This window comes from Dendrobates tinctorius, unplaced genomic scaffold (assembly GCF_039654945.1).
Source record: "Dendrobates tinctorius isolate UK_male_01 unplaced genomic scaffold, ASM3965494v1 ptg000115l, whole genome shotgun sequence".
Lineage (NCBI taxonomy): Eukaryota > Metazoa > Chordata > Amphibia > Anura > Dendrobatidae > Dendrobates > Dendrobates tinctorius.
The window spans coordinates 13775025-13787703 of NW_027361783.1; positions in this window are offsets into that span (position 1 = coordinate 13775025).

The following is a 12679-nucleotide window of genomic DNA, read 5'->3' on the forward strand; positions in this document are numbered from 1 at the left end:
AGAATTCAGCCCAAGGTAAAAGCGCAACCCAGTCGTCTTGATGAGCGTTGGTGAAGTGACGTAGGAAGGTGGTTAACCCCTGATTAATTCGTTCCACTTGCCCGTTGGTCTGAGGATGATATGCGGAGGAAAAGTCGAGAGATGTACCCATAAGCCGGCAGAGTGCCCTCCAGAAGCGGGAGGTGAACTGGACCCCCCGATCCGACAGAATCCGCTGAGGAAGACCATGCAGCCTGAAGACCTGGTGGATGAAGATCTCAGCCAACTTCGGAGCGGACGGTAGTCCCGATAAGGGAATAAAATGGGCCATCTTAGAAAAGCGATCTGCCACGACTAAGATGGTGGTACATCCGGCCGAGCGGGGCAAATCGGTCACAAAGTCCATGGCGATCTGTTGCCAGGGGGCTTCAGGAACTGGCAAAGGGTGAAGAAGACCGGCGGGCAAAGTCCTAGCCACCTTATTCTGGGCACAGATTGTGCAAGAGGCCACGTAGTCCATCACATCCTGGCGAAGCGTGGGCCACCAATAATACCGGGAAAGCAGGAAGAGAGTCTTCTTGGTCCCAACGTGTCCAGCAATTTTGGAGGAATGTCCCCAGCACAACACCTCTATACGTTTGCCTGGAGGGACGAAGGTCTTACCGGGCGGAGGGATGGCAAAGTTCACAGGAGCCACAGTGATCATCCTGGAAGGCTCGATGATACAGGATGGGATTTCGTCCCTCTCTGAAGACTGCAACGACCTGGAAAGGGCATCGGCCTTGATGTTCCTATTGCCCGGTCGGAAGTGAAGTTGGAAGTCAAAGCGGGAAAAAAACAGGGCCCACCTGGCTTGCCGGGCATTGAGCCTTTGGGCGGATTGCAGATAGGCCAGGTTTTTGTGGTCTGTGAGGATGGTAAAGGGATGTACAGCTCCTTCGAGTAAATACCGCCATTCAGTCAAGGCCATCTTAATGGCCAGTAATTCACGGTCTCCAATGGAGTAGTTGCACTCCGCCGGTGAAAAGACTTTGGAGAAGAAACCGCATGGCACCAGCCGTCCGGACGAAGCCTGCTGGGACAAGACCGCCCCCGCTCCAGTGGAGGAGGCATCCACTTCCAGGACAAAGGGTCTGCTGGCCACGGGCCGATGCAAAATGGGTGCTGAGGCAAAAGAACGTTTCAGAGTTTGGAAAGCTTTTTCCGCTTCAGGAGACCAGCTGTTGGGCTTCGTTCCTTTACGGGTCAGGTCCGTGATGGGTTTGGTAACCGTGGAAAAGTGAGGCACAAACTGACGGTAATAGTTTGCGAACCCAAGAAACCGCTGGATGGCCTTAATCCCCACAGGACGAGGCCACTTGAGTACCGCACCGAGTTTTTCGGGATCCATGCTTAGACCGGAGTCGGAGACGACATATCCCAAGAAGGGTAGTGACGACTGCTCAAAAAGGCATTTCTCGATCTTGGCGTAGAGTTGGTTCTCTCGGAGACGATGCAAGACCAAGCGTACACTTCTGCGATGAGAAGGCAGATCGGGGGAGAAAACGAGGATATCGTCCAGGTAGATGACAACACAAGAATAGAGTAGATCCCGGAATACCTCATTGATAAATTCTTGGAACACAGCGGGGGCATTGCAAAGGCCGAATGGCATGACTAGATATTCATAATGCCCGTCACGAGTATTGAAGGCCGTCTTCCACTCGTCCCCAGCACGGATTCGGACCAAATTGTAGGCTCCCCGCAGGTCTAACTTCGTGAAGATCCGGGCTCCTCTCAACCGGTCAAAAAGCTCCGGAATCAACGGAAGGGGGTAGCGATTCTTGATGGTGATCTTGTTCTGGCCCCGGTAATCAATGCAAGGCCGCAGTGATCCATCTTTCTTCCGGACGAAGAAAAAACCTGCGCCTGCAGGAGAGGAGGACTTTCGGATAAACCCCTTGGAGAGATTTTCGTGGATATATTCCGACATGGCAGTGGTCTCGGCTGGAGAGAGAGGGTACGTTCTACCTCTGGGGGGAACCGCTCCAGGAATCAGGTCGATGGGGCAGTCATAAGGCCGGTGCGGGGGCAGGGAATCCGCCTCTTTTTTACAGAAAACATCAGCATAGGCGTGATATGGCACAGGAAGACCAGGAAGGTCTGTAGGCTTGCGCTGAGGCTGGGGACGGACCAGGGTACGTAAACAGCTTGCATGGCAGGCGTGCCCCCAGCGCAGGATCTCTCCGGAACGCCAGTCGATAACAGGCTCATGCCGCCTGAGCCAAGGTAGCCCCAAAAGAATGGCGTGGGACAACTGAGGCAGGACATAAAAGGCAATCCTTTCTGAGTGGAGAGCGCCAACTTGCAGGTTTACTTCGGTGGTTACCGTGGTGATGAGCCCAGGAAGAGGTTTGCCATCAACGGAGGTGATTGCTCGAGGATTACTTAAGACGACCACGGGAATCTGGAGTCTGTCAACCTCCTCCTGGTGGATGAAGTTGCCTGCCGCGCCCGAGTCCACATACGCCTCCACAGAGCTACGCCCCCGACCTGAAATAAGTAGAGCTGAAACGGTAAGTGGAAGAGAGGGGGTAGAATCACCTAGGGGGCCCTCTCCTACCTGGCCTAGGCGGAAGCGTTTCCCGGTCTCTCAGGACAAGTGCGTATGAAGTGATTGGCCCCTCCACAATAAAGACAGAGTCCCTTGGTCATTCTCTCCCTACGCCGTTGTTCAGACAGCTTGATGCGATCAACTTGCATTGGCTCCGGGGTGGTGTTACTAGGGGGGGCACCAGTGTGCGGAATAGGAGCTTGGTATAACCTAAAGGACCTCCTCTCCTTAGCCGACTCTCGGGCGCGCTCCTGAAAACGCAGGTCAATACGAGTAGCCAAGGAGATGAGATCCTCCAGGGTGGTAGGGAGGTCACGCCCGGCCAACTCGTCTTTGATTTTACCAGAAAGTCCTCTCCAAAATGCCCCAACCAGGGCTTCATTATTCCACCCCAGCTCCGAGGACAAGGTCCGAAAACGGATGGCGTATTGCCCTACCGTAAGGGACCCCTGGCTGAGGTTAAAAAGGGCCTCAGTGGAGGAAGCAAGGCGTCCAGGTTCATCAAAAACCTTACGAAATGTCTCCAAAAAACACTGGATGTTGGTCACCACCGGGTCATCCCTCTCCCATAATGGATTCACCCAAGCCAACGCCTCCCCTTCAAGGTGGGAGATTATAAAGGCCACTTTAGCACGGTCCGTAGGGTACTGTTGGGGCGAAAGATCAAAGTGCAACCTGCACTGATTTAAAAATCCCCTACACAATTTTGGGTCCCCACAGTACCTGGGTGGTTTACCGAGACGAGGGGGGGGAGAGGAGACGGTGTCCCGGGCTAGGGTGGAAGCGGCAGTAGAGGACTGCAGGGAAAGCAGCCTATCATCCACCGAGGCCATATACCCCAAAATGTGAGACTGAGCATCGCGCTGTTGTGCGAGCTCCTGCTGGAGACTGACTAAGAGGGGTGCGTGTGCTGGGTCTGCAGTCTGAAGAGCGGAGAGCCGGGTGTCCATGGACTTCATGAATGACATGATACGGTTCTGATTTTCTCTAAGGAAGAGCAGTTCCTTTTGAGTGGCAGCCGCGGCACCGGCGGGGTCCATGGCCTGATGATACTGTAATGCTAGGGGGTACCAAGTTAGAGAGTGGACCCTCTGGATCGCGGATCCGGAGCCCCAGGGTCGAGCACACCAGGTGAAGACCGACCCCTATACAGGGATCGTTTGGGGCAGGACCACAGAGGACGGAGGCGCGACAGCCGGAACCAAGAGGGACGGCTCCACGGACAGAAGGAGGGGGAAGGCAATGGTAAGTGGAACGAGCAGGGACCAGAGGAACAGGACAGGACCAAAACGGAAGGCAGGCACGTGGGAAGACCTAGGCGGGCAGAAGGCGGAGGACGGCACCGGGGATGGAAGACAGTGCGCAGGCAGGCTGGGAGGGAAGGAAGCAGGAGACAGGGAGCATAAGGCGGAACGTGGATAAGCTACAGTAGAACTGTAGAGGCCAGAAGGTGCAGGAAAACTACACGATCATCAGGCGTCCTCCTAACTGCGAGGACGCCTGAAGTACAGCAAGCCCAGGATGTGCGTCACCCAACCCCGCCCTCGGCGCCGCCCATTGCAGGGGAGACCAAAGGCCGACTCTCAGCGCCGCCCACTATGGGAGAGAGGAAGACGGCGGCGAGCGCGAGCCAGGGGGCGGGAAGCAGGAGCAGATTTGAAGAGGAATTGACGGCGGGCGCGTGGCCGGGCGAGAGCGCGCAGGTGAGGGGATGCCGCAGCGGCCGCCACAGCAAAAGGGGCATCGGCGGGGATAACCGCCGATGTCACAAGCTCGTCATCCAAAATCTCACCCAAACTTTAATCGGAATGAAGACCACCAGACAACTGTGAATCACTTCATTGTGGACATACATAAAGTCTAACTATGATAATTTTCTGGGGGATTTCTCTTGGAATTTGAAAGACACGAGAGGGAGATAATACACAATCAAGTTTTCAATGGCAAACAGGACAGTACAAAGTCAGGGTAAGACCACTGGTAATGCTGTACCTTCCTCATTTTACTGGTTGGGAATATCAAGCATTGTCTTTTCCTCAGATTATGAAACCCATGTCTGGAGGTTTGAGAGTGCAATATCTGTGTGAAATCAGAAGTGTCAAGTCTGGCAACTTGTTTCTTGGTCGTATTACCATTTTTCATCTGGTAGTGCCATCCCCATGGTGAAGGATTTAAGAGGTAGGCTCCCTGGTACATATGTGCCTTATGTCCATAGAGATTAGAGAATTTGTTCAGGTTTTGTCCCCAAATCTGATTTTGACATATTCGAGCCATATTCGAACAATATTCGTGCTAAATGTACGTCTTATTAACTGTTCCGAACATATTCTATAATTTCTACTCCCATTGACGCTAATGACGTTCTGTAGTGTTTGACGATTATTGCAAAAACAATACTCAATTCTGATCGTATTCGAAACCGAATACAAACAAATTCGCTCATCTCTGTTATGAACAGAGGTATAGTACTAAGTATCCAAAATAGAGGAATGGCCATATCCCTAGTAATTTCAGATCTAGGATGGAGACACAGAAAGATATAATGTTATAATCTGTAGTTAGGAGTCTCTTGAGCCATTTAGCTCATGTGCAGTGACACCATCCTTTATCAGTGTCATACTGTATATAGCATTCTGTCTTCTGGGACAGCGAGTTCTTGTCCCCCTTTTGATGAGCTGTTGTTGTTTTTTTTTGTATCGCGTTCATATTTTAGATCTAATATATTTTCACTGTGAAAGAAAGAAAAAAAGAATTGAAAACAAAGTAAAGACCATACAAAAGGGTGCTTTTCTTGTAAATATATGCTATGTATATACCATGCGCTCCTTCCAGAACTCTGACACCGGTATGTCAGGTGATCACTATGGGCATCTAAATTTGAATGTCTCATCTATTTAAAGTCCTTTAACGTCTGTACATGTACATTGTGGTGTTCCTGACGAAGAAGTCGTGTACTTTGAAACACGTTGAATAAATCCACAATTGAATGGCTACATGTTTTGGACCTTGAATCATTCAGCAGGGCAGATTAAATCCACAATCTACCCATTTTTTTACCTTCGGTTGGTCACGAGTGGACCGGTGGATCTGCTGTAGCGGATATCTCTACAAGCCTGTTTTGTGGCTCAATCTGGCGAGTACAATACTATCATTTCAATCATTTGTTTCTCGGATAAGACCCTATTGCGCTATTTTCTCCAGCAACGTACATTGAATGTTATAATCCTCCAAGATAAATAGTTAGGACCTAGGATTTGGCCCACAGGAATAAGCATCCAAGATAAGAAGCATCCAGCTTAGAACAGAAGAGTCAGAGGAAAAAAAGATAGTTAGGACCTCGGATGTGGTCCATGATCACCAAAGGCGAATGAAGGGGGAGAAACCAATGATGAAAGCAGTAAAAGATTTGAATAAGATGGAGAGGAAATGCCCTTAGATTGATTGTTGGATATAAAGGGCAGATTGGATTAGAAAAGAAGTGGATTGCATGAAAGATTGCATAAAGATCATTTGTAGCCTAGCCAAAAAGCGTTAATGTGTTATACATGTAGAACATTGCTGGAATCTGACAAGTGATTAGTCTGATGGAAAGTAATGTGCTAATTGTTAAAGATTGTGATGTTCACTATGAATTGATGGAATAAAAAGAAGTGTTGGATTTTTTATGTAAATCAAAATGTTTTTGTCTTTGCAAGAGCAATAGGTTATATTTTGTCAGGGCTATATACTATATATATGCTAACTGGTGATTGTTAGCAATGGAGGTTCATATATGTGTATAGATGAAATGATTTCTTACCTTTCTTCATGGTTCAATGCATTGTGTGTTGTAATTGACCACATGCTCATTATCATGTTTTGTATAGATTATACTGTGCATATGGTTTTAATGAGTTTTAGCGCTGATAATTGGAACAGAAACTATGTAAAGATAGCATGCAGTATGTGTTACAAATTGTTAATAAAGGCAGGTACAGGACAGAACATACAGAGGGAAAGATCATCCAGCATGAACAGAAAATCTGCAGAAAAGAAGATTGCTGAGAAAAAATACCAGCCTAATATTACTATTTTACGTATAATTGAAGAAGCCTTGAGAGGGTAATGAGTATATGAGTAAAATAATATTTACAACGTTTATTTACGGCATGTTTTTATTTTATTGTGGCCTGAATTTCTTCTGCATTTTCTTAGTCCACGGGAACTTATTTGTGTGAATGATGGATGAAGTGGCCAAGTGACTAGACAACCATGAAAACGTGAACGCCAATGTATGTACAGACTCAACACATGCTTTTTGGATAACGCACAATTAGGGGCCCATGAGGCATAGCAAACGCTTTGTGGAATCCTCGAACACTTCAATTAACAATGCAGATTTAGGCCCCCTTCATCATTGTCTTTGAGGCTATTTTTTGTGTAATTGTGTGTGTTTTGCATCTTTTTTTGTTTGCACTTAATTCATTATGCTATGTATCTTTTTTTAAGGCTATTTTATATGTATTCCCCTTTTTTGTTTTCTGCTTTATGGCCAGAGTTTATCAACTCCAATTTATCAGTTGTGATTTTTTTAAAATGTCATAAAATTTGGCATGACTTTATGCCAGTCCCTCCTGGTGCACTTTTGAGTATGCCAGTATTTTGTCACAATGTTTGTAACTTTTGGCCCCAAAACGCAATTTTGGGCACCAAAAGGAATTCCAATTTTTACTTTGCTGAAATTCATTAATCACAGGTACCATTTTGATGAATTTGGTGCCCTCAAAGGCAACTAATACCACAAGACTAAAAAGGAAACTGAATTAAAAAAAAATACAAATTATAAATTGGGACCTTAGTGTCTAAGTTGTTTTATGTTCTTAATCTGCCTAAAAAGGCAGCTATCACCAAGAAAGCCATACTTGAAGCCATTGGTAAAAGGAGGGTGAATAAAGTGGCCAATGCTGTTGTCCCTCCTTCTGCCCCTTCAAACTGATACAGTTGAAAGCAATGATGTAGGAGAGAGAGTATCAGCTAACGCTGCCTTTCCCATTATTCCCACTCTGTGTCTGATGCAGCGGGCACAATGATGTGTCACTTTATCGCATGCCATACTACTGAGATGTGCTGCAGACACCACAGCAGCGGGGAAATGTGGAGAGATGAGTATTGTCTTTTTTTTTAAAAAAAATCGGTGATTACATTGTGGTGGCCATGATACTGGAGGATTATGGAGCTGCATTATAATATATGGGGCTGCATATTGTACGATATGTGGCTGCATTATACTCCATGAGGGCTGCATTGTACTATACAGGGCTGCATTGTACTCTATGGGGCTGCATTATACTCTATGTACTCTATGGGGCTGCATTATACTCTTTCTACTTTAGGGGAATGCATTATATTATATGAGGGCTGCATTATGACATTATTCCATATGGATTCTGTATTATATTCTATGAGGGTTGCTAAGTAGTTATGTGGTTGCATAATACTATGCGAGGCTGCATTATACTCTATGGGGCTGCATTATATTCTCTGACGCTGCTGTCATGATCCAGACCGGGTTTTGTATCCACTTTCTCTTTCCCAGTCTGATCATGTTAAGGGTTAATTTTTCTCTGTCTCGTTCTGGCGTCAGGTCGGCTATTTCTCCCCACTGCATCCTGCAGACGATGTCAGTTATAGTTTCTACTTTCGTCCTGCTGCTTTTTCTGACTGAACCTGTGTCTGTTCCCCTCTTCCTGTCCCAATTCTGTGTTCCCCATCATGTTTGGACTCCCTGGTACTTCACTTGGATTGGACTCTGACCTGCTGTTTTGTCTCTTGTCTTTGGCATATCTGCTCCTGAGTGGTACTGACCCTTTTAGCTTGTTTCTGACTCTGTGTTTGCTTATTCCTTTGATACTCTGCTACAGACTAATATTGACCCAGCTTGTTTCACTATTCTGCTGCCACCTGGTGGTGGCCTCGCTGCTGCACTACAGGTCTGCTCTTGCTGTGTGCAGTCCCCTTCCACTCTATTGCCATCTGGTCGAGCTTGCTTTTACCTGCATTGCAGCAGCGTGACAGCTGCATTATACACTCACTGGCCACTTTATTAGGTACACCTGTCCAACTGTGTGTTAAGACTTAATTTCTAATCAGCCAATCACATGGCGGCAACTCAGTGCATTTAGGCATGTAGACATGGTCAAGACAATCTCCTGCAGTTCAAACCGAGCATCAGTATGGGGAAGAAAGGTGATTTGAATGCCTTTGAACGTGGCATGATTGTTGGTGCCAGAAGGGCTGGTCTGAGAATTTCAGAAACTGCTGATCTACTGGGATTTTCACGCACAACCATCTCTAGGGTTTACAGAGAATGGTCCGAAAAAGAAAAAAAATCCAGGGAGCGGCAGTTCTGTGGCCGGAAATGCCATGTTGATGCCAGAGGTCAGAGGAGAATGGGCAGACTGGTTCCAGCTGATAGAAAGGCAACAGTGACTCAAATTGCCACCCGTTACAACCAAGGTGGCCAGGAGAGCATCTCTGAACGCACAGTGCGTCGAACTTTGAGGCAAATGGGCTACAGCAGCAGAAGACCACACTGGGTACCACTCCTCTCAGCTAAGAACAGGAAACTGAGGCTACAATTTGCACAAGCTCATCGAAATTGGACAGTAGAAGATTGGAAAAACGTTGCCTGGTCTGATGAGTCTCGATTTCTGCTGCGACATTCGGATGGTAGAGTCAGAATTTGGCGTAAACAACATGAAAGCATGGATCCATCCTGCCTTGTATCAACGGTTCAGGCTGGTGGTGGTGGTGTCATGGTGTGGGGAATTTTTTCTGGGCACTGTTTGGGCCCCTTGGTACCAATTGAGCATCGTTGCAACGCCACAGCCTACCTGAGTATTGTTGCTGACCATGTCCATCCCTTTATGACCACAATGTACCCAACATCTGATGGCTACTTTCAGCAGGATAATGCGCCATGTCCTAAAGCTCGAATCATCTCAGATTGGTTTCTTGAACATGACAATGAGTTTACTGTACTCAAATGGCCTCCTCAGTCACCAGATCTCAATCCAATAGAGCATCTTTGGGATGTGGTGGAACGGGAGATTCGCATCAGGGATGTGCAGCCGACAAATCTGCGCCAACTGTGTGATGCCATCATGTCAATATGGTCCAAAATCTCTGAGGAATGCTTCCAGCACCTTGTTGAATCTCTGCCACGAAGAATTGAGGCAGTTCTGAAGGCAAAAGGGGGTCCAACCCCTTACTAGCATGGTGTACCTAATAAAGTGGCCAGTGAGTGTAATATATGAGGCTGCATTATACTATATGAGGCTGCATTGTACTCTATGAGGCTGCATTACACTATATTGGGGTTGAATTATACTACATGGGACTGCATTATACTATATGAGGCTGCATTATACTATATGTGGCTTCATTATACTCTATGGGATTGCATTTTACTCTATTGGGCTGCATTATACTTTATGAGGCTGCATTATACTATATGAGGCTGCATTATACTCATTTAGGCTGCATTAAAGTGTATGGAATCTTCATAATGCTATATGGGGCTGCATTAAACTCTATAGAGCTACATTATACTCTGTGGGGCTGCATTATATTCTATGGAGGTGCATTGTACTCTATGAGACTGCATTGTACTCCGTGGGGCCGCATTGTACTCTGTGGGGCTGCAGTGTACTTTGTGGGGCCCCATTATACTCTGCACTCTGTCAAGAACTATGGGGAGTGCACTATATTATATGTACTACATAGGGGGCTGCATTATACTATATGGGGCTGTATTATACTTTATCAAGGACTTTAGGCTGTGTAGTATACTGTATGTACTATATGGGGCTGCATTATTCTGTATGGAGGACTATGAGGGTGCAATATACTGTATGGAAGACTACATGGAATGCATTATACTATATAAAGGACTATGGGGTGCCTTATAATATGGGGAGTGCATTATACTACATGGAGGACTATTGGTGGGGCATTATTTAATATTGAGGACTATGGGAACATTATACTATATTGAGGACTATGTTTCAATGCATTATGCTGTATGGATGGCTATGGCTAGTGCATTATACTATATAGAGGACTATGGGGAGTGTATTATACTATATGGGGGACTGTGGTGCACATTATACTATATGGAGGACTATGGCATGTGAATTATAATATATGGAGGTCTATGGAGTGCATTGTACTATGTGGAGGACTCAGGGTGCATTATATTAAACAAGTAAAATTCTGCCCATTCATCCAGTGATTGAATTGTTTATGCTGGAGCAAAAAAAATTGTTGTCAGCAGCACATCGCCCGATGAAAACTGGTATTGATCATTCTGTGCCCATTATTATTCCTCCGCCGGTGAAAAGAGGCTGGGAAACAAGCGCTGAATGACTTCAACATTGTCAATCACGCTCGTTTAATGGCCTCAACTCAACCTATGTATATACAACTGAAATGTCTCTGTGTGATGGTGCAATATGTGATCATTTGAGGCCCCACTTTAAAGTTTTGCACAGGGCCCCATTTGTCTAAAACTGGCCCTGTTCTTTTTCACTCTGCATACTCTTCAAGAGGAGAATAAGCCGCAAATGTCCAGACTTATAGTGCTTTTTGGCCAGAGACTATGAACTACGACTTTCAAGCAGCACACAATACATCATCAAGTGCTAATTTGGTAAAGACAAGCCGGTCAGCAAACAGAGCAAACCTCAAGTTGCCCTCCTCCTTTTTGGCATGCTCATCTTTCTGTCCATGAAAGATGAAGATAATAAGAGTGTCAAACACAATTAGACAGCCAGTCCATAAAAGACGGTTCTGATCTTAAAATACATATCAATAGTTTTTCAGATAATTAATATAGTCAAGACTAGTGATGAACGGACATGCTCGGTGATACTGCCTGTATATTCACAGTTTAACTAATCAGAGTCCTCTAGTGATGATACTGATGCTGATTCTGAACCATCATACTAACATGCCTGGAGGTATGCAGATAAATGGATACTTAATACATGCTCGCTGTAATATATGAAGGATAGCTTATATAAGCTCACCCTGATGTTTGTGACATATTTAGACGGCACCTGTGTTGTATGTAGTGCTGTTTTAGTGTCTCTACTGTAATGATGCAGAGATTTAGGTAAGCTTCTGAGATTACATGAAGGAATGGTATATAAGGAATGGTCAGTTTATAGGTATCCCTAACAATCTTATTAAAATCAACACTTTTGTATAATATTGGTATTGGACAGTGATGGATTACCAGGGGGAATCTACGACGAGCAGTGGTACCACTATCGTGACCCTAAGGTGCCTACCTCCACTGAAAGGCAGAGGTTAGCAGCAGGGTAAGACCCCGCTCCCAATATCTATATCACAACCATTTCTTGTGTTAAGCACAGTTTATTGACAGACAATATCAGAAATGAATAATGATTGTTTGGTTGAAGGGTCCGTCTGATGATAACTTGTGAGACTGTGCTAACATCAAAGGGAGCAATGTTTGTTCAGAGAGATGGTATTTTGCTATTGACCCCATAATTGTTATATGAATTTGATAGTGAGTCATGTTTTTATATCCAGCTGAGTGATACACCAGCTAGGTGGGTGGATCTGGGTTTGAAGACCTTTTTGGTAGAGTTGAGCGAAACGGGTCGAAAAAATTCAAAAGTCGCCGACTTTTGGCAAAGTCGGGTTTCATGAAACGAAACCCGACCCTAGGATGAGGTCGGCCACGAGGTCGGCGACTTACGCGCCAAAGTCGCGTTTCAAAAGTTTGTTTTGCGCTCTTTTTCAGCCAATCAGGATCCACGGACACTGTGGGCAACGTGATGACATAGGCACGGGTCACCACCATCTTTCAGAAAAGCATGCAAGTGATTGGCTTGCTTTGGTGGTCGTCACAGGGGGTATAAAAGGGCGTGCACGCCGACCGCCATCTTACTTCTGCCGATCTTAGTATAGGGAGAGGTTGCTGCTGATTCTGTAGGGAGAGCGTTAGGCAGGGAAGAAGACAAAAAAACTGCTTCTGCTGCTAGCGATTTGGCCTGCACAACACACAAGTCACTGTGTGTGCAGTGCAAGGGGAGGCTA